The sequence below is a fragment of the Hyaena hyaena genome, unplaced genomic scaffold (assembly GCF_003009895.1).
Source record: "Hyaena hyaena isolate Hyena2069 unplaced genomic scaffold, ASM300989v1 scaffold_121, whole genome shotgun sequence".
Lineage (NCBI taxonomy): Eukaryota > Metazoa > Chordata > Mammalia > Carnivora > Hyaenidae > Hyaena > Hyaena hyaena.
The window spans coordinates 1,636,730-1,658,862 of record NW_024080753.1 but is presented as its reverse complement, the minus strand read 5'-3'; the positions used below and the strand labels follow the sequence as shown (position 1 = coordinate 1,658,862).

The following is a 22,133-nucleotide window of genomic DNA, read 5'->3' as shown; positions in this document are numbered from 1 at the left end:
CAGAAAAAAGCAGGGCAAATGTGTGTTCTAGAACGCCGGGCATGTCCACTTGTGACCTCCTTTGTCCCAGCAGCCGGCATCTGGATGGGCTTCCACAGACTTGCTCTGGTCACTGCAAGTTTATTACAGAGACATTTCCAGACTCAGAATCCGTGGAGAGCAGAGGTGATGGGCGGGGCTTGAAAAGGGGATGCATCGACACAGTCATGTGGTCCCTGGCCTCTCCTGATCACAGCAAGATATTCAAGTTCGCCTCCCCCGCTACTGCTGCGGGCTGGAAAATGGATTGCTCTCCCTGAAGACACTGAATGACCCTAGTGGGAAATCATCCAGCCACTTAGGTCTTCAAGTCTGCACACATGGAGGCCAGAGTCAAGGCGCAAAGCTGACAAGGAAGCAAACAAATAAAAAGTAAATGAACAAATAGTATAATTACTATTTTCCTGGGGTTTTGAGAAGACTATGTGCTTTCAAAAAGGGACCATCAACAAACAAGAATGAGAATTTTAAAATCTGATTCCCAAAAGAAAGTATACGATTTAGTAGGAGGTATATAATGAATAAAAGAAGAAAACTTCGTGAAAGGGGGACCCAAAAGTCAAAGAAGTGTAATCTAGGCAAGAGAAGAATGAGGACCAATTTGGAGGAGCAATTTAGTTTTCTGTCATTACTTTTCAAGAGCCAGCTAATAAAAATTTCCAGACAGAAAAAGAAAAGGGACAAGGATAAATGAATAAAAACAACATAAAAATTACAGAATTCAATCTTACGAATTTCCAGGGGAAAATGATCTACCAAGTGAGGATGAAAAAAACACTCCCATTGAATGAATGGCGGAGTTACAGGACAATTAGTGTGAAAATAAGACCCGGAACATTTCCAGAGATTTTTTAAAAATCACAAAAAGAATGGGAATCTGAAAGGTCTAGAACTTCTCAACGATAAGTTTCCCCGGAGGAAAAAAATACAGGAAAACAATACAGCCACAATTCTGAGGAACCTTAGCTTTCTTGTTAAAACTTTTTGAGTCAAAATTTTTTTAATGCTTATTTATTTTTGAAAGAGAGAGAGAGTCCAAGTGGGGGAGCAGCAGAGAGAGAGGGAGACACAGACCCAGAAGCAGGCTCCAGGTTCTGAGCTGTCAGCACAGAGCCCAACGCAGGGCTCGAACCCACAAACCATGAGACCATGATCTGAGCTGAAGCCGGACACTTAACCAACTGAACTCCCCGGCACCCCTTTAATTTTTAAAATAAAAAAAAACATTAAATTTTATTTTAGAGAGAGAGAGAGAAAGCATGGGAGGGACAGAGGGGGAGACAGAATCCTAAGCAGGCTCCATGCTCAGCACAGAGCCTGACATGGGGTTCAATCCCATGACTCTGGGATCATGACTGAGCCAAAATCAAGAGTCAGATATTCGAATGACTGAGCCACCCAGAAAAATCAGAAAATTAATTAGAAAAAAATTCTAATTTGCAGCCCAGAATTCTATACCCAAACAAGCAAACAACCAAGTATGAGAATAGAATAAAGTAGCTTTCAGGTATTCAAGCACTCAAAAAAATTCATTTTACATAGAGAGTAAAACCTTGAATTGTAACTTGTTCTGGGTGTTCCGCGAGATGAGCAAACATTTAGAATAAATCGTAACTTGATAAATGAGGGATGTCTTGCAATATGAGTAGTACGTGATGCTGAATGTCACATGATCACAACTGAGCCAATAGTTCCTGAAATTCACTTTGATACACAAGTGCTTGAGATTACAAGCATGTTTCCAGAATGAATTATTCTTGCAAACCAAGGCTTTATTTTTTTATTTATTTTAAAAAAATTTAAATGTTTTGTTTATTTCTGAGAGAGAGAGACAGAGCGTGAGCAGCGGAGGGACAGAGAGGGAGGGAGACATAGAATCCGAAGCAGGCTCCAGGGGGGCTCGAACCCACGAACCGCAAGATCATGACTTGAGCAGAAGTCAGCCGCTTAAGTCAGGTGGCTTAGAGCCACCCAGGTGCCCCTAGAGTTGTGCTTCAGAAAAATGAGAGGGCAAACCAAAACTGAGAATCTCTGGAATCTGGGCACAGGTGACCTATTACAGCAAAGCAATAGGAGCCCCCCCCCCCCCCCCCCCCCCCCCCCCCCGCCTCCACTGGCTTTGAGAGTCCAGTCTAAAAATAGAACAATTAGAGAATAGACAATTATAGAAGACAGTAGATGGGAATGATTATTTGATAGATAGGAACACTTCAGAAAATTATTGATAGATATTTGAGAGATCTATTGGACTGTTTGGGAAAAAATGAATAATACATAAATTAAAACTAAGCAAATTAAAATAAATAAATGAAAGCAAAAACAGGGTAATTGTTAACTCCAGAAAAAATGAAGTTGTAAAGAGGCAGGAAATAATAGAGTTGATCACAAGTTTCTGTAGGAAATAATGTTTATTTATTTTAAAATACTTACTTATTTTTGAGAGAAAGAGCACAAGCAAGGGAGGGGCAGAAAGAGGGAGACGTAGAATCTGAGGCAGGCCCAGGCCCTGAGCTGTCAGCACAGAGGCTGATGGGACTCTAACTCATGAACCTGAGCTGAAGTCAGACTCTTTTCCCACTGAGCCACCCAGGTGCCCCTGTAGGAAATAATATTTATATATTTATAGGAATAGAGATACTGGCTGACATGACTACATTCAGTGGGTGAAGGAGAAGAGAGCAAAGAGTAGAGAGTAAGAAAATGAAACCCTCATTAAGAAATCAAAAGCCTACAATAAGTAATAATGTATAAATGTCTGTTTGTAGAATTATTTAGTAATGTGGAAATAAATCTAGGAAAAATAGCTTAAAAAAGTTAAATGTGGCAATGTAGTTGCCTCTGGTAAGTGCGATTATGGAGTGGAGCGAGGTGGCAAAAGGGGCTATTGGTTTTCGATATAAGCCTTTTAAACATTTTTTTGAGCGTAGTTGACACACAGCATAAGTCTGAATACTTTTATAACTTCATGCAAGAATTCTTTTGATAAATATGAAAACTAATTAAAATAGTGCTTACAGGGACTATGGCATTTTAACTAGCTAGGGATGCTGTAAAAAGTACCACAAACCAGCTGGCTTAAGTAACAAATGTATTGCCTCACTGTCCTCAGGCTTGAAGTCTGAGATCAAGGTGTCGGCAGGGTTGGTTTCTTCTGAGGCTTGTGAGAGGAGATCTGTTCCAGACCCCTCTCTGTGACTTGGAGATGACCGTCATCTCCCCATGCCTTCCCATTTCTCCTCTATGCATGTCCCTGATTCCAAACATGTGGGCATTCGGTGAAGGGTGTGTGGTTTGGTGAGTGACCTGATGTTTGGTTTGGTTGGACCTGGCACATGGTTTGATGTGCTGTGGAATTGGTATGGGGGAGCCTTGGTGAGGGGTTTGACATGGAGCGTTGATTATGTGGGATGAGAGAGGTGGGGGACTGAAATATATGAGTGTATGTGGAGATATAGTGTGAATGTGGTGTGTGTGTGTGTGTGTGTGTGTGTGTGTGTGTAGTATGGTTGTAGCTTAGCTTAGCTTTTGTTTAGATTTTCCTTTGCCCTTTGTTTTTGTCTTTGTTTTTGTCTTTGTTTGGCCTTTGTTTTGTCTTTGTTTCACTCTTTGTTTAAACTTTCTTTGGCTTTTGTTTGGTCTTTCTTTAGCCTTTTGTTTAAACTTTGTGTGGCCTTTTTGTAGTCTTTGTGTAGCTTTTGTTTTTAAGTGGATCTTGGCTGAGAACCCATCAAAAATACCTTGTGTAATGAAAAACCCGGATATATAATCTCTCCCTATATATTCTGCATGCATTGAGGTAGCCTCAACCCCCCAGGGACCCGATCCAGACGTGGAGCCTGTTGCACATAGCTGCTACTTGAAGGTAAGGGAATTCCATAGGTTTTCATCTTCAGGTTGTACCACATCTTCAGTGGCAAGTGCACATTTTGCTATGGGGCCATTTCGTTATATTCTGGGGGAATTTGCTGTAATAGCAGTCAAAATTGGGAGAACATAAAATGGTGGAGAAAACATGAACAGAGAACACTAGGGTTATTCTAATGGGAGCAGAGGACCTTCCTGGAATGTTTGGGCTAATGTCTGGGAATTGTCTGAGTCTGGGGAAGAGGCTCCAAACCATAACTCAGATTCTTTCAGGTTTAGAGCCTGACGTTCCTGGACTAGATTAATGGAGGTATTAGCTTCTTCTTTTTCTATTTATTATGTTATTATTTGTCATGATTTGAAAATGAGTTTTTTCTTCTTATCTGGGAACAAGGCTTCCCTCCTGCAGCTGGGTTGATGTATGGGGGATACTTATGGAATAAGAAAGCCCAAATCTTGTTAGAATTTTGGCCTTAAATGGAAAGATGTTAAAGCTCAATGTTGTGCAGTATCTCTTAGAAACCAGAGTTATCCAGTGTCGTGGGGGTGGGTAGAATAAGGAAAGAAATGATTATGTGTCAAGGAAGTAAAACCATGAACTTGGCTAGAATACTAGGAGAAAAATAAGGAAAATAAGTTTTACTGCTTTGTGAAATCAAACAGGGAGGAAAAAACAGATCACTGTTCTACATATAGCTATGCCATTTTACGTTTATTTGGACAAGCAGGAGAGTGCCTACGTGAGTGGATTTAAAACATTGTATCAGGGACACCTGGCTGGCTCAGTTGGTAGAGCATGCAACTCTTGCGCTTGAGGTTGTGAGTTTGAGCCCATGTTGAGTGTTGAGTCTACTTTAAAAAATCGTTTCAGATCTGCAGAAAAATTGCAAACTGAACAAAAATTCCAGAAGTGCCCAGATCACACGGATGTTGACATTTTATCACATTTGCTTTATCATTCTCTCCCCTTTTTCTCTATGTTCCCGTGTATGTATTGTTTTTTTCTAAGCCATTTGAGATGAATTTTCAGACACAATCGAAACTGAAAACCAACAGTGAGAAAATACTGTTCTCTAGTCCACAGACGCATAGATTTTGTCAATCAGTCCCGGGCTTCAGTCTCAAATCCCACTTCACTTTACTTACCATACATCTATAGTGCCCTTTACTCTGGAAGGACACCTGAGACAGTCATTCTCTTTCATGACCTTGACAAGTTTGAAGAGTATAAGCCTCTTTTTATTCTTTTAATTATTCTTAAGTTTATTTATTTTGAGAGAGAGAGAGCAGAAGAGGGGCAGAGAGAGAGGGAGACACAGAATCTGAAGCAGGCTCCAGGCTCTGAGCTGTCAGCACAGAGCCCAATGCGGGGCTTGAACCCATGGACCGCTAGGTCATGACCTGAGCCAAAGTCGGACGCTCAACCGACTGAGCCACCCAGGGGCCCCTGATTATACAGACTTCTAATTCGAGGTCTGGTTTCTCAGATGGTAACTAGAATTTTAAATAAGCACATAGGGGCACCTGGGTGGCTCAGTAGGTTAAGAGGCCAACTTCAGCTCAGATCATGATCTCACAGTTCAGTGGGTTCGAGCCCCATGTCGGGCTCTGTACAGACAGCTCAGAGTTTGGAGCCTGCTTCAGATTCTCTCTCTCGACCCCTCTCCTGCTCACCTCTGTCTGTCTTTCTCTCTCTCAAAAATGAATAAACACAAAAAAAATTTTTTTAAATGAGTACCTAAAATCTTATAAGAAAACACACACACAAAATCTAAAATTCAGAGCTTTTACAGATAATTTTCAAGTATTCACCAAAAGTGGGTTAAGTGCTGCCCTTTTGTTACAAATGACAGTTGCAACAACATGTATGTGAACTTGGTGGGTAAACAGCAAAGTATTTAACATAGATTCTTTGCATGTGCTCAGGTAATGATCTTTTACCAGGCTCAGGTCATGATCTCACAGTTGGTGAGTTCAAGCCCCACAACAGCCTAAGTCAGACACTTAACAGACTGAGTCACCCGGGCAGCCCAAATATTTTCTTTTCTAAATATGGAAATTAGATTAGAAATTAGTTCTGCACATACAACTATTTACTATGGTGGAACTCGGGTTTTGGGAAAAAGTAGCATTAACTGTTTTGATTGTCTTCTCTGGTCCATAGAAGTCACCCTGGAGTTTGAAAAAATGATTTTTACTTTAAGGATCATGTGTTCCCATGATGAGCCATTTTGGGTTGGAAAATGAGGGCCTCCTCCTTTCAATTAGCCAAAAAGAACTGGGGTCTGGGGCATGGAAGGCTTGGAATGCCAGAAGAGTCTTGTGGATGGGAATTGGGTTTCTTTCCACAACCCGGAAGTTGGCTGGGCTGGGCTGGGACCCTAGGATTGGGTTCCATTGTGTAGGCTCCGAAAGTGACCCCTTTCATGGTTGTGTGGGTCTCTGTTACCCCTAATGCACAGGTGAAAACCTGGTGCTATTAGCTGTGGTCTGGGTGGGTGAAAGACCAGTGTGTCCTCAAATGTACTCAGGATTTTGGTTTTATTCAGGCTTGGGGAGGGCAGCAGATCAGAAGATGATTGCCGTTGAAAAGATTGTTACAGTTCCCGAAAGGACGGTGTGTGCTTGACCAAGCAGGGCCACATGAGGAAGCCCCAGTGTTGATCAGAAGCCAGAGGAATGAGGGGAAAGCATAGGCAAGAGCTTTATTGTGTTTTTTGGAGGAAGACTGGGCAAGGCAGACAGACAGACTCCGTAAATTCAGGAGTAGCTGGTTTGGATAATTTCAGGGGGTTCTGGGAAGGCCTGCTCAGAAGGGCTCTTCTGATTTGCCTGGTTCCTGGCCTTGAGGCGTCTAACCTTGATAAAGACAGTAATGGACAAGGGTGGCTCTGGATTGGTTGGTTTGCTTGTGAAAGCGTACTCATAGGGAAGTCCTGTGCTGTCCCCAGGAATTAGTTAGCCTGCGGAGGGGAAGTGTCTTCAGAATCATTAGGCCCCCAGGTGCCAGAGCATCAAGAATACAGAAAAGAAAATATAGTTAATACGCAGTGGCCACATTTGGAGTGATGAGCAGGGGAAAGTAGGGGAGCATTCAGACTCTGGAGCAATAGCATTTAAGTCCCCGGACGTGTGATACAGACAGGTTCATGGAATGTGTGTCTATTTCTTATGCCGGTCCAAAAGCTAATTATGAAGATAAAGGGATGGCTTTTCAGTGATCCACAATAGTGAGGATATTAGCTTTATATTGCTGTGTAACAAATTATTACAAACTGGGTGTCTTAAAATCATGCCCATTTATTATCTCACAGTTCTGTAAATCAGTTGACTGGTAGGCTTGATACTCTGCTTAGGGTCTCACAAGGCTGAAATCAAATGCTGGCCGGCCAGGCTCTTACCTGGTGGCCGTGGGAGAGAATCTACACCCAAGCTTGTCCCAGCCGAATTCATTTCCATGTGGCTCAGGTCCTTGGCCCCTCATCTTCAAGTCAGCCATGGTGGTTTGAAATCTTCTCATGCTTCAAATATTTCTCTGAATCCAGCTAGAGAAAATTCTTGGCTTTTAAGGACTCACATGGTTAGATTGGGCCCACTCAGATAATCTGGGATAATCTCCCTATTTCAAGGAATATCTGCAAAGTTTCTTTTGCCATGTACTCTTACATATTCATTCATAGATGTCAGCAACTAGGATTTGGAAATGGATTGAGAGGACCATGTTGCCTAAAACAGGGGATTTATGATTAAATGTTGAGCACTTGGTAAAGGCGGCATTTGCCAGAATCTCCATTATAAAATTACTATTTTTGTTTTTAATAGCTAAATATTTATTGGAGAAGGATATTTTGAGAGTACGTAAGGACCCTCTCTCTCCTTAAATTTTCACCTATTTTTGCCACCCGTTAGTGAGATTGCTTACAGAAATTATTACTGTGGTATTCTAATGGTGGTTTTCTATTTTCCTCGTTTCTTGTACATTTATTCATTTGAAATATTCTTTAAGGAAGAATATCTCTTCATTTGTTTTGACTTTTTAGATTCTACATGTATATGTAAAATCATATAGTATTTGTCTTTCTCTGACTCATTTCACTTAGCATAATACCCTCTAGGTCCATCCACCATGTTTTCACAAATGACAAGATCTCATTCTTTTTTGTAGCTGAGTAATATATACTATATATATGCACTATATGGAAATGTGCATCCCACATCTTTATTCATTCATCTATCAAGGGACACTGGGGTTACTTCCATATGTTGGCTATTATAAATAATGCTGCGATAAATGTGGGGTGCATATATCTTTTCATTTTCTTTGAGTAAATAACCACTAGTGGAATTACTGAATCGTATGGCATTTCTATTTTTAACTTTTTGAGGAAACTCCATACGGTTTTCCGCAGTGGTTGCACCAGTTTACAGTGCTAAAACGGTGCAGGAAGATTCCCTTTCCTCCACATCCTCACCAACGCTTGTTCTTTCTTGTCTTTTTGAACCTAGCCATTCTGACAGGTGTGAGGTGATCTCTCATGCAGTTTTGATTTGCATTTCGCTGGTGATGAGTGATGTTGCGCGTCTTTTCATGCGTCTTGTTGGCCGCCTGTATGCTTTCTTTGGAAAAATGCTTATTTAGGTCTTCTACCCATTTTTAAATTGGATTATTCCTTTTTTTTTTTTTTGAGTTGCATAAATTCTCTTTGTAGTTAGGGTATTAATCCCTTATGGGTGTTGACCAAATAAGAATTCACTGAAAAATTAAGTATATTTGAACAAGTGGAATTGTAATAATGGAAACACAGGTTCAGGTATAAACCTGAATTATGCTGAGAGGAAGACAAAGAAGGGACACGGTTATAAAGGCAAAGGGTTACAAGTGCAGTTCTCAGTCAGGTCTGTGATGCAAAACAGGGATTGAAACTAGGTTAGCTGGGATTGATTGGGTTAGTATGCAAATGAGGGACTGAAATTTGCCAAGTCTCACAGGCTCCTATTGAAGTGAAGAATGGGAAAGATTCCCATGTCTTGGTAAGGAAGGGGTCCAGCCTCACGGCTTGCAGCTGGTGAAGAGTTCATAGGTCCTTGAAGAGAATGTGCATTCATTCCTTCTCCCTTAGGGCCTCCTGGCCCTTTTTTATTTTATTCTAAAGGTTTATATTTTTAAGTAATGTCTACAGCCACCTTGGGGTTCAAATTTACAACCCCAAGATCAATAGTTGAATGCCAACTGAGCTAGCTAGGCACCTGCATCCCTGCCTGATTTTTAAAAAAGAGATTCTTTCGGCTAGGCTTGCTTGCTGTATCTTGAAATCTCATTTTCATTAGGTGCATTATTTGCAAATATCTTCTCCCTTCCCGTATGTTGACTTTTCATTTTGTTGATGATTTCCTTCGCTGTGCAAAGGCTTTTTATTTTAGTGTAGTCTCAATAATTTGTTTTTGCAATATACTTAAAATATTTTTAATGTTTGCTAATTTTTAAGAGAGAGAGAGAATGAGAGTGCAAGCACGGGAGAGGCCGAGAGAGAGGGAGATAGAATCTGAAGCAGGCTTCAGGCTCCAAACCATCAGCACAGAGCCCAACTAGGGGCTTGAATTCATGAACCATGAGATCGTGACCTGAGCCGAAGCCAGTTGCTCAACTGACTGAGCCCCCCAGGCGCCCCTTTGCAATATACTTTTTAAAAAATTAACTTAAATTTAAAAGGAACATGATCATCTGATTTGACAGGGAAATCTTACCATAATTTTTGCAGCTAGTGATACAGAATTGTCAACTGCATCATTATTACTATGATTAGCTGTCAACGGAGATAAATTACCAACTAAGGCAACTGTGATATTGTGATTTATAAGAAATATACATTTGGCCATTCAAACAACCAAAATAAATTTCTGTTCTGTATTTGGTTTTTATCTACGGTTTCAGACTCACAGCCCCTAAAACTTTTGGAATTTCCTAGGATAAGGGCGATAAAGGTGTCTTTTGTTATGTTAATGAGGTGAACTTGGAAGCCCTAAGGATGGGCCTGGTTGCCCGGAGAACCAACCGGGTGATTAGAGGGATGGAACTTTCGGTCCTACACCCTGACCTCCGGGAGAGAGAGGCTGGAGGGAGTTGACCAATGGCCAGTGAACTTGGTCAGTCACGATTGTATAATGAAACCTCTATAAAACTCCAAAGGTTTGGAGAGTTTCCCAGTTGGTGAATGCTTGGAGATGTGGGGACGGCAAAGTCCCTGGAGAGGGGAGGAAAGCTCCACCCCCTTTCCCCAAACCTTGTCGTCTGTATCTCTTCCCTTGGCTGTTAAAATGTAGTAAGTGTTTCCTGAGTCTGTGAGCCACTGTAGCAAATCAATGGAACTCAAGCAAGAGGTTGTTAAAGCCTCCAGGCTGTGGCCAATTTGTCAGAAGCACAGGTAACAGCCTGGGGTCTGAAGTGGGGGGTGGGAGACAGTCTTGTGAGACGGAACCCCTAACCTGTGGCCTCTGATGCTATTTCCAAGTAGCGTGTCCGAAAGGAGTTGAATTCTTTGACGCCCTGCTGATGTCCTAGAATTGCTTAGTGTTGTGTGCACGTGGGAAGACCCCCCTCTCCCCCACGGCACGGTGGGAAGACACCCCTCTCCCCCGCGGCATTGCGACTGGGTCCGGGAACCTTATAAGAACAACTAATCAGAATCACAGGTTTCTTTTGCAGGTTTTTTTGGTAACTTTAAGACCCCTTTGTTCAAACAACACTTCCAAGATTTGATAACATATTAAGGAAGAAGGGGCCAGATGGTTGTGGATGGTCGCAAATCCCCACACGGCATGGGAAAACAAGATTAATATTTGAAATTTTCAATTTAATGCCGTATCAAATTGGATTTATTCGTTGAGTTTTTAACCAGAGAAACACGTCTCTCCTCAAGAGCTGGACATATAGCATTTTTCCTCTCTGAGAAGGTGGTCTTTAAAAAGTTTGCCTGTGGTTCTGTGACCATGTCCTCTCCCTAGTCCCCACCTGACAGGTAACATCTAAACTAAACACCATAATCCTTCTGAGGACGGTGAGAGTGGAGTTGTGTGGGCAGCACGTTTGGATTAATTATGACTTAAATAACCAAACACCAAATTAACCAGAATGTGTTCTGCTGCTTCACTTTTAGGGGGAAAAAAAGGAGCAAATGAGACCAAGACAAGCTCATAACAGAGATCTAATCACCAGATGCGTACGGACGAAAATTCAGGTACAAAATGAATTTCTTATACTCTTTTGGGTCTGCATCGAAATTATTGTGTAACGATTGCTAGCATTCAAAATGTCAAGTAGAATGCAGAATCAGCAAGAGACTGAGCAGTCAAACTTTCCATACGAGTTAAACACTGTAAAAAAAACCTATTGCAGGCTTTGGAGATGTAGAAATATGAAAACACAAACAAACAAACAAACACTTCTCTCGATCAAAGAGACCATGACCCTGGCCGCCATTTGTCCGCTGTTGGCAAACTCATGTACTATGCCTGGGGGAGGAGCCATTTTGCGAAAAACAGACTTCCTTCCCCTGTATCTTTAGACCCTTCTTAGGAGATTCCTTCTATTTCTTTGTCTTCACTGAACCCGGACTGTCCTGTGAGAACAAGCCTGCGTCTGTCAGCCGGTCAAACGCGGGGCATTTGCACTCCAAGTGGCCCCAGAACTAGGGGGCGGGTGCCCTCCCCGTGCCACGTTCAGGCCCCTGGGCCTGCATCCTCTAGCTAGAAGTCCTCACCCTGTGAAGCCTGTGCTCCCTTCCCGGTGCCCGTCTTCACTCAACTTCAATCACGCGTCCTCCACAAGGTAAACCTGGGAGGCGCCCGGGCAAGCCCCATTCACTACTCACTCCGCAGTCTGTCCCCAGGGTAAGCCCAGGGCTTCAGCTGTTCCCTGTCCTCCCCCAGCTTAAGCTCTATCTCCCCCACCGACTTCTCCTTTTAAGTGTTCGCTTGACATCTCAGCCTAGATGCCCTTCAAACACCCCAACTCAAGTGCACCTCAAGCTGAACTCCTGAGTCAGCCTCTTCCCCTAAAACTGCTCTTCTGCTAGATGCTTCTGCTGCTCAACTAGTTCCTTGAATGACATACTTTGGGCTCATCCTTGACTCCCCTTCCTGCTTCTTTGGTGAGATGAGTGATTTCAATATCGTAAGTAAATATACAGATGGAAGGAAATAAGTTGCAAAATGGAACAAAGCTAAGTGGCATTTCATCCATCCGAGGAAGTCTACCAGCGTAGCTGCTGTTGGGTGACTCGCACTGTGGCCTTGGACACAAAGTTCAGGCCAAGGGATTAGCCAAGAGTCTGGTGCTTATTCCGGCTTCTCTCTGGCTGCTTCTTTTCTCTGTCTCCTGAAACTGATGCCTTTGGAGACCCCAAGGCAGCTTCGCAGCGCTCACCTTCCCCGAGCTCTCAGAGGAGCAATAAATCAGCCTATCGGGTAATCCAGGCTCTTCTCTTTACCCCTGGCTGTGACCGTGGGCCAAGCTAACACTGCAGTTTCTCTATAAGATAATGCAAATCCGGGAGATCGGTTCTCTGTGCAGGGAAAAGGTGGGCAAGGACCCAATTATGAGGAGTCTTGTGTGACATATGAACTAAGAAGCAAGGTCTTTGCTTGTAACTGGGGACAGAGTCACATTTTTGAGTTGGGAAATGGATACATGAGGAGACAAACTCATGCCTTTGGTTCTAGAACGTCCCCCCCCCCACCCCGTTTATAGAAAATTATGGACTATTCATCCATGTAAAATTCTAGTGTAAAGTTCACATATCCATAGGCTAAAACAATGTTAAACAATGTATCGCATACTTTTCAGAAGAAAGAATGCCACGTTATTAAAATTACATTCAGAAAATGACTATTTCTTACATGTTTATCTGGCTTCACCATGATACTGTCTATGTGCTAAGGCTACGAAACGTGGGTCACACTTGTTCCTTCTCCCATAGCAGCTGGAGTCAGGTGGGGTCTGTTGTCAGAAAAGGCTCTGCACACGTCTCTGCGACAGCGGCGTGTCAGTGGGCTGGTCCAGCGACCGCGGTCCTCTGCCCTTGTCACCCGGCACAGAGCAAAGCGACCAGGGCTTTGTTCCGTTTTTCCAGACGGGTTGTCAACCCCAAGATAGTCAAGGCACTTTTATGCTGTTATTTTTATAGGGTCAGCAGTTCCCCAAATCAGTACTGGAGTTTGGCAAGATGATGCTCTCTGTGACAAAACAAACAAACACACAAAAAAAACACCCTGAATCAAAATAAATGTTTATATGAAATTTTCATTACCGGGAACTGGCTTCCCAGGTCAAGAATCCACCGTTCAACATTCATCTACTGGTCCGTAAGCATCTTGGTTACCAAGGAGATCGACCAAAGGATGCATGGGGCCAAGTGGATCAGGACCCCCTGAGGGACAGCGGCGTTACTGCCAAAGTTGGCTTCCTCCGTGTATCTGTGCTGCTGCGGACGGGCCCGCCGGGAAGCCCCTGCCCTTTGTGTAAATCCACACTCGGAGGAAAGCACTACCCTTGGCCTGAGACAATTAGCAGGGTTTTAGAAACCATTAAAGGTCTGGAAGGAAGCTGGTGAGTGTGCAATGATTCTGCGCCGCAGGGATACTCTTTTTCCAGAGGGGAGGAGCGGGGGCTGGCAGCCTTCCGAAGGCTGTGGTAGGTGAAGGAAGCGCTGGTCCGCAGGGAGGCCTCTGAGCCTCCGGGTTTTATTCCAGAAGCTGCCTTCCACAAGCCCCCCTGTGGATTCCTCCCTCGTGCGCCCTGAACTCCAGCCCAGTCCCTGATCCCGGAATTCCCACCCCCTGTGAGCTTCCGGGCTGGGGGGGGGGATCCTTTTTTACTCCTGTTTTGGGGGGTCAATTGGAATGGGCATCTATTTACATTTCCTTGAGCCCTCCAGGCTTAAGCCTGTTTGTATAGAATTCGTGGCTTCTAAGTGTGTCCTCTTTTTCCTATTTTGTGCCTGATTTCATATTAAAAAAAATAAAACTATTGTTTCTTTTTTCCTGTAACATTCTGATTATGAAAACTCTGCACTTTTTAAAAAAAATTTTATAAATTTTTTTTAACGTTTTTATTTGTTATTGAGGGACACAGAGAGACAGAGTGTGAGCAGGGGAGGGGCAGAGAGAGGGGGAGACACAGAATCTGAAGCAGCTCCAGGCTCTGAGCTGTCAGCACAGAGCCCGTCGCGGGGCTCAAACTCCCAAACCAAGATCATGATCTGAGCTGAAGTCGGACACTTAACTGTCTAAGCCACCCAGGCGCCCCCAAAACTCGGCACTTTTATGTGTTCCTGTATTTTCTTCTATAATGGCACAGGTCTTTTGCCTTGTAACGTCATGGAGTCCTTTGTTCTATAAAATCCTTGTGTTTATGATTTCTTTTCTTTCCCTTCACGTCTGCTGTGTTAGAAGCCACAGAGTGTCAAGGTTAGGAACACAGACTAGCTTATCTTGGTTGGGATCCTGGGGATCCGTTTCCTAGTCCTGTGCCCTGGGGTTGGTTATCTGACTTCTCCGAATCTCTGCTCCTGTGAGGGCCATTGCGAGGCTGTGGGGATTATATGAGTTACATACAAAAAGCCTATGAACAGTGCCTGGCTGCTACCTCTTGACATGTGTTCGCGATTATTTATTCTTATTTGGGTTATTAGTCTGCTTTCATTTTGTCTCCCTTTTTCCATGTTCCAGTAGAAAAGAAATGCCCCCTTTGTTATGAACCACACTACTCTACCTTTGTGTGTCTGTTTCTAAGCTCTCTGTTCTGTTCCCTTGATCTATTGGTCTATTTCCAAGGCAATACTCTACTGTTTTAATTAGCATAGCTTATGACCAGTGTCCCCATCTTGTAGAACAAGGCCCAGTGCTTATTCCGAATTGTCTTGGCTCATCTTAGTCTTCTACAGTTCCATAAGAAGTATGAAATCGTCTTGTCGATGACATGAAAATTTGATATTTATTGGAATAACATTGTGTATAGATTTATTAGCGTATATTCATCTTACTTATATTGCTGTTTCTTCTGCAGCTTTCAAAAAAGATTTGCAAATTTCTTCATAGAGGTGTTGCATTTCTTTTATCAGATATCTTTCTGCCTGTAGGCATCCTGTGGTTTTGTGTCCTGCTTGAATGGATTCTTTCATTTTACATTTCTAATTAAATCTTCTTCATCTTTAGAAATGATTTTCATTTTGGAACATTGATCTTGTGTCTCGTTGAGCTTTCTTTTCAGTTCTAACCTTTTGTAGAATTTCACAGTGTTTTGTTTGACTGATTAGGATTCCAAGTGCGGTGTGGATAGTAGTAGTGATAGCATCCTTCTGGGTGTATCTGGTTTAGGTGAAAATGCTTCCAAGATTTCACCCACAGTAAACGGTTATTTATAGATATTTTGGTAGCTAGGTTTCGATAACATTAAGAGCATTCCCTTCCCTTCCTTCTTTGTTAAGAGTATTTGCCATGAATGGTTATTGAATCTTAGTGAGTGCTTTCTTAGTGTTTATTACTTAGTGTTTATTTCCCCTCTTATTCTGTTAATATGATAAATCATACTGATAGACTTTCCAAATCTAAAACATTTTGAGTTTTACGTCTTTTTTTTTTTTTATGTTTTATTTATTTCTGAGAGAGAGAGAGAGTGAGACAGCGTGAGCAAGGGAGGGTCAGAGAGAGAGGAAGACACAGAATCTGAAGCAGCTCCAGGCTCTGAGCTGTCAGCACAGGGCCTGACGCGGGTCTTGAACCCATGAACCGTGAGATCATGACCTGAGCCGAAGTCGGACGCTTAACCGACTGAGCCACCAGGTGCCCCAAGGTTTACCGTCTTTACTTTGCACTCTGAAACATGTTACCTATCAGATCGGCAAAAATCTGAGGGCTTAATAACTTACTTTTCTTGTTGAGGCGGTGGGAAAATTGGCTTTAACGTGCATTGTTTATAGAATAATAATTTGTACAAATCCCACGGGGAGCAAGTTGGAAAAAATCTATCGAAACCTGTAGAATTACAGGTGCGTAGTTTCTCTGAGTCAGCGATCCCACTTTTAGAGATTCACCCCTCAGATGTTTGCACACGTGTGAAATGATGGGTGTCTAGCTTTATTCACGACAGCATCGTTTGCAATAATAGCAGATGGGAAACAGGTTGACCTGTAGGAAACTAGTTAGGCTCTGACCCTTAACAGTTTCCTGCCCGTCCTGCTAGTCGGTCGTGTGTCATCGTCACCGTTAGATCCTCACAAGCATCTCAGATTTAACATGTCCGGCGCACAGTGGGTGCTCAGCTGATATGCTGAGCAAATGAGTGTTCACACGGTACCCTTACCCCCCCACCCCCGCAGCTTCCCTCCCCTCAGTAAATGGTTCCGCTGGGCACGTGCTCAAGCCATAAGCCTGGCAGTCATCCTGGCCAGCAAACCCCACATCCGACCCCTCCTCAAGTCCTACTGATTTTGCCTCCGAGACCCCGCGCTGCCCCCTGCCCGGGCTGAAGTCCCTGTCTTCCGTCATTGGTCTCCTTGGAGCTGAAGCTCCTCCTTGCCTCTGGTCTACACTGCAGGAAGCCTGGGCATCTTCCTGGACCATAAATAGGAAGACTTACTTCTTCTGGTCAAGATCCTTCAGTGCCTTGCATTCTGTAGCTCACCTTCAAGGCCCTTCAAGGCCTCCCCGAGCCCCGCCCTGCAGCCCCGCGATGCTCAGCCGTATCCTTTCTCTGATCTCTCCAGCACATCCAGGGTCGGGATCCTGGAACCCTGTCCTTCTCGGGCCCCCACGTATCCTTCAGATCTCGGACAGGTGATGTCTTCCTCGGGAATCCTGACTTAGGCCCCGAGTCTAAAGTGGTCTCGTTGCTAGATTCTCTCTCAGTTCCCTGAGAGCCTACACTACACTGCAGGCACACGTGTGCTGTCCCGTTCATGACGTGCGCTGGTCAGCCTCCCTCCCCGTCCCCTGGGCGCCGCGAACACCCGGCCCTTCTTTGTCTTGTTCGTTTCAGCCCTTCAGCCCTCAGCAAACGTTCGAACAAACGGCTGAGTGGCAGTGCTGCATTTACTTCTGGTCTTTTGCTTTTACATGCGACAGCCTGATGTCACCTGGCCCCCTCTGTCACTGGAGTCCACTGTGGTCACCAACTGTTCCAAAAGCTGCTCCTGACGCTGCAGGGGGAGCTCGCCAGCTTGACAATTTGCCCAGGATTGAGTAAACTCTCCAGGGGGCCAGTACTTCATGTCTTCAAGACAGGGTGTGCGGGCTGGCTGGCTGGCTGATTCAGAAAAGCATGGGGCTCTTGATCTTGGGGTTGTGAGTTCAAGCCCCACGTTGGGGGTAAAGATTACTTAGCAATAAAATCTTAAAAAATAAATAAAAGCAGGATCTGAGTGTGTGTCCACCTTGCCGAGGGCCCCCTGGCTCCTGTCCCAGATCCCGCTGAGGCGGCTACCTTTGGAGGTGTCTAGGGTACTTGAGAGACTGTCATATGGATTGTTAGCTGACTTTAGTGGGGATGGCCGGCTGCCTCGAGTCAATGCCATGCAATAGCTAATCTAGCTTCCTGCAGCTTTTACTTGATATTTTGGACATGTTTTCTCTGTCACTACAACCTCTGTCACCTTGTGAAAGGGCTGCCTAATATTCAGTCAGTCTCCAAATGGCCAATGAATACCTCCATGATTCATCAATTATAAAATATTAATAATTCACAAAAATCAAAGTGTTACCAAGCCTACTGTATTTGTACAAAAACGCTAAGAAATCCCTTTGCCTCTCTTCTCTGTCTAGTATGCTAGCCTGATTAGAAAAAAAAGAGAAGAAGCCAGCCTGAGTTTAAGAAATGTGTAGAATAATGAATGCTGTACTTTTTCTGTTCTGACAATTTCTTGAAAGACCAGCCCGTTTCTGGGCGGAAATGCAGAAATGAAGCTGGGGGTTTTCTACCATCGTCCCCAGAGAATGTCCCTCCCAGTAAGTAAAAACCCACTTAGTATTTTCCCTCCATATTCTTACATTATTACTGAAATTGTATTTTATTTGTCTCCTCTCAAGGAATGAAAGGATAAAAGATTTTATTGCTCTCAAAAGCTTTGCTTTTCAGAATAAATGTTAAATTGTAAAACGGAGGCGAGTTTAACAGAAATTCATTCAAGGTTTATAAATATTTAAAGCACTTGAAGTGGATTCTCCATGCTCCAAAATAGTTCAGTATTTGATTTGATTTGATCTATTTTTAAGATGTTATTTTTAACTGGTCTCTACACCCAACGCGGGGCTCAAACTTGCAACCCAGAAGAGTTGCATGCTCCACTGACTGAGCCAGCCGGGTGCCCCTAACTTAGTATTTTATTTTATTTTTATTTATTTTTTAGAAAGTTTTTATTTTTACTTATTTTTGAGCGAGAGAGAGAGAGAGCACGCCAGGGAAAGGCAGAGAGCGATGGGGCCCCTAGTATTTTAAATACCAGACATTTCATCTTGTTCTTGAAACTAGTCTAAGCAAATTGCAATTCCTGTAATTTCCAATTGTAATTGCAATTGTAATTTCCGTCTCTTCCTTACCGATTTCCTAATCACTTGAAGGCAGAGAGGGTGGCAGTGGGGAATTTAATGAGAATCTATAACCATGTATTGGGAAGAGTTGGGTAGAGGAAGGAAAAGGCCTAGGAAGAATATGTCCTTATTGCCCAAGCCTTCTCCACTTTGTGAGTTTCTGGAGGAACTCTTCACCTTGTGAAGCTCGTTCAAGGTCGGGGGAGAGAGGGAAGGCTAAGGAACAAGCATTCATGGCCTCTCTTTTCTCGGATGAAGCCTGAGAATCACAGCAGGGGATGTGGCATGGTGTGGTAGGAACGTCCAGATAGGTTTGAAATCGTGTGTGTGCACGTGGGGAGTGTGTGTGTGTGTGTGGGGGGGGTCCTACTGCCACACGGGAACAGTGAGGACAGGCTGCAAGCCCCTGGGAGAAGCCCGCCCTCAGCCACATCCAATGTGGCCCGTGAGTGAGTGCAGGAGTTTGACTGGGGAGCTGTCGAGGCCAATGGCCCCAAGAGAGGCTTCTCCACCCCCACGTGTGGCGCGTGCAGGGGACCCACAGGTTGCCTTGAATAGACACGGAGCTGCCGACACCTGAATATGGGACCCTGATGAGCAGTGGCTTGGTGGGGTCGGCAGGAACCTGTGTCACTAACGCTATGCGCCCCGTGGCCAGCAGGGGGGCGCTACCCACACCAGCCACCCCGTCCCCCACGGCCTCGGGGACTATCAGTTTCCCTGCCCCCTTCTCCACCCGGAGGATCAGAGGGAGGTGGGCAAGAGCTCTGCCAGGGAGCCGGACTTCGCCTGACCGCGTAGTAGGAAGAGATCATTTATGCCAGCAGTGGTCACAGTGGAGGACATCCAGAAGCTGTTCTCTCTCCTCTCCCAGCCAATACTCAGCACGGGAGAGGCTACGCCAATTATTCCCTTAGAGAGAAAGGAAACAAGACCTTTGGGGGGACACGACAGGGCTGATTTTAAATACGTTTATAATTTCCTGCTTCGTTTTTTAAATAAAACATTTCCCTAAGCATACATTAAACACCCACGTGACAGATGAAGTCCCGGGACTGATCAGTATCTCCTTTTTGGAGTCTTGGCGTCGGGAGCCAGACTTCTCGCCTGGGCCTCCTGCCCTGATGCTTCCGTGTCGAGTTCCCTAAACAAGGTAAGCGCAGGCCCTCGCTCAGCGCTCCGAGGGTCCGACCGCCAGGAACCGAAGGGCCAGCGTGTTTCCCAAGTGCGATGTGCATCGGCCTCTCGCTTCACAGGGCCCAGGGCACAGCCCGTGCCCACTCCCACGCCGGGCGTCCTGCGCTCCCTGCGGCTGCGGGGAGTGTGCGGCCGGCTGCCTCCCGCCGTGTCTTCCCAGGGCAGGGGCCGCTCTCCACTCCCGTAAACAACTGTAATTCTCTTGTAAGAAAACGTGGTCGAAAAGGAGGATGGACGGAAGGAAGACAATCCATTTTATTTCTTTATTTTTTAAATGTTAAAAATTTAAAAATGTTTATTTATTTTTGAGAGAGAGAGAAAAACAGAGCACGAGTGGGGGAGAGGCAGAGAAGGAGACAGAATCTGAAATTGGCCCCGGGCTCCGAGCTGTCAGCTCAGGACCCCACGCGGGGCTCGAACCCACGAACCGTGAGATGATGACCTGAGCCGAAGTCGGACGCTTAACCGACTGAGCCCCCCCCCCCGGCGCCCCCAAAGTCCATTTTAGTTTTTAAATTTATTTCTTAAATTTAAATTTTAGTTAACACACAGCGCAGTGTTGGTTTCAGGAGGAGAATTCAGTGATTCATCACATACGCCACCCAGGGCTCACCCCGACAAGTGCCCTCCTTTGTGCCCATCACCCATGAAGCCCATCCCCCACGCACCTCCCTCCATCAACCCTCAGTTTGTTCTCTGTCATTGAAAGTCTCTTGTAGCTTGTTTCCCTCTCTTCTCTTCCCCTCTCTCTTCCCATATGTTCATCTGTTTTGTTTCCTAAGTTCCACATGTGAATGAAATCATATGGTTTTTCTTTCTCTGATTGACTTATTTTGCTTAGCATAATGCACTCTGGCTCCATCCAAGAGAATCCACCTTACGTTTCGGGTCCTCACAGCCACCTGGAGTCTCCTTAGGGAATAGTGAAGCTGTGTTTAAACACAGCTGGTAGTTACATAGAGATGCTAGTGCCATCTCTAAAATGTGTAATTAAATGTGTCTGTTGACTAAAGCTTGCTAATTGATTTGCATGAATTAAGAAGAGTCGTAGCGGGTTCACCAGTCTTTTAGAATGTTTTTTTCCTAAAGAGCCCAGTCTTATCACTTTCAAGGTCAGCTGCAAAGGTCCCTTCCGGTGTCGCCCGTCTCATGGAACAGATTCTGGTGCCCGGGCCAGAGCAGAGGTCCCTGCGGGGACGTGGCGACTGCTGGAGCATCGGGGGACAGGCAGCACTTGTGAGAAACGCCCTATTCATTCTCTCATTTTAATCAAGCAGCAACTGACCTGCTCTGAATCAGGCACTGAACCAGGCTCCAAGGACAGACAATGTAAAGAGGTAGTGAAGCAGTAGGAGTGACATAAAATTTCCAGATGCTTCCTTAAAATTATGTATAGCACACAAGGTTGGCGCTTGAAAGAGGGAGAAGCGATCATTTCTCTTTGGGGGAAGGGAAGGCTCTGGAAAGTTTAAAAGTGACTTGCCTTTCAGCAAAGACGATGAAGGTGTTTTGCCGTGTAATTGTTGGGTGGGTAGGAGGCAGGGGGAAGGCGTCCTATGGCTCCAAAGGCTTGAAAGAATCTTCCCTCTGGGAGCCGGGGACAGCTGAGTTGGGCTGAATGAACCCACCAGGGGACAGTCCCTTTTTGTTTTTATTTTTTTTTAATATTTTTATTTATTTCTAGGAGAGAGAGAGAGAGAGAGAGAGACAGCGTGAGCAGGGGAGGGTCAGAGAGAGAGGGAGTCACAGACTGAAACAGGCTCCAGGCTCTGAGCTGGCAGTCAGCACAGAGCCCGACACGGGGCTCGAACCCACGACCGCGAGATCATGACCCAAGCGAAAGTCGGACGCTTAACCGACTAAGCCACCCAGGTGCCCCGGGACAGTCCCTTTTTGAATAAAGCCTATTGTTAAAGAAAGGTCAGGCTCTTCGCGGACTTTTGTCTATATCTCATTGGCCAGAATGTGATCACACTGTTGTATGTATTTATCTCTACACATTAGGGTGCCGAACAAAATCCAGGTTTCTTATTGAAGGGAAGAGTGGGTGCTGGGCAGTCAATTAGCCATATTGTCTGTGATGAGTTTGCTCTTTTATTAGTAGTAGTATTGTATGATCTTGGAGAGTTTACTTCTTCGGGCCTCAATTTCCTCATCTAAAACGGATTAAGGAGGGACTCCCTAGAAGGGTTCTTGTGGAAGTCAGAAATGATGGCCATAAAGCACCTGGGACAGAGCAGGTGTTCAATAAACAGCGAGGGGATGGGAGAAGGTACTTGTTCTCTCTTTGATTCCTCTCCTTCACTTCCTTTTTCTACTTCTTCAAATACCTGCTTTACTTTCCCTCCTCTTTCATGCTTTAAACATTTGTTAATGTGTATTCATTTTTGAGAGAGAGAGAGAGAGAAAGCATGAGCAGGGGAGGGGCAGAGAGAGAGGGAGACAGAGAATCC

General features: G+C 44.6%; 1 protein-coding gene across 2 annotated transcripts in view; it reads left to right on the top strand.

The window, feature by feature from the left end:
• The first annotated feature begins 11,052 nt into the window (after nucleotides 1-11,052).
• LOC120235076 (myelin associated oligodendrocyte basic protein) overlaps nucleotides 11,053-22,133 on the top strand; it is a 39,554-nt gene continuing 28,473 nt past the window's right edge. For both annotated transcript variants that reach the window (XM_039237193.1, XM_039237194.1), the window contains exon 1: nucleotides 11,053-11,138. The gene's annotated coding sequence lies outside the window, so the exon portion shown is untranslated. The remainder of the gene's footprint in view (nucleotides 11,139-22,133) is intronic.